Genomic DNA, 425 nt, shown 5'->3' with positions numbered 1-425 from the left:
GGCCGGACCCCCAGCCGCCCTTACCGCCCCCTGCTGACCAAGCGCCGCCCCCGCTGCCGCACACGAGGATCGAAGGTGCGGTCTTCTCTTTTCTCTAGTTCCATCCGTCTCTCCCTTTCTTAATTTATATTTTGGACACTACCTTTCTCAAAAATCACTCATGTTTCATGTTCGCGTTTACCCGCTCTCTTTATAAATGCATTTCCAATCATATTAATATGCACTCTTACCTAACTCGAAGGTACAGTACACAATACACTTTCTAAAGTCGAAAAAATAAGATCTTTTTTTGTATATATACATCGTGAAACAGATCAGAAATGATCTAGTAGCTCAGAATCCACTGGATACTAGATGTTATCTTTCTAAGTGTCACTGTTTAGTCTAGGTCATCTTTATTTTGCACGCTCTGAATATAGCAATAC

This window comes from Penaeus monodon, chromosome 19 (genome assembly GCF_015228065.2).
Source record: "Penaeus monodon isolate SGIC_2016 chromosome 19, NSTDA_Pmon_1, whole genome shotgun sequence".
NCBI lineage: Eukaryota > Metazoa > Arthropoda > Malacostraca > Decapoda > Penaeidae > Penaeus > Penaeus monodon.
Note: the sequence above shows the minus strand (reverse complement) of the source record.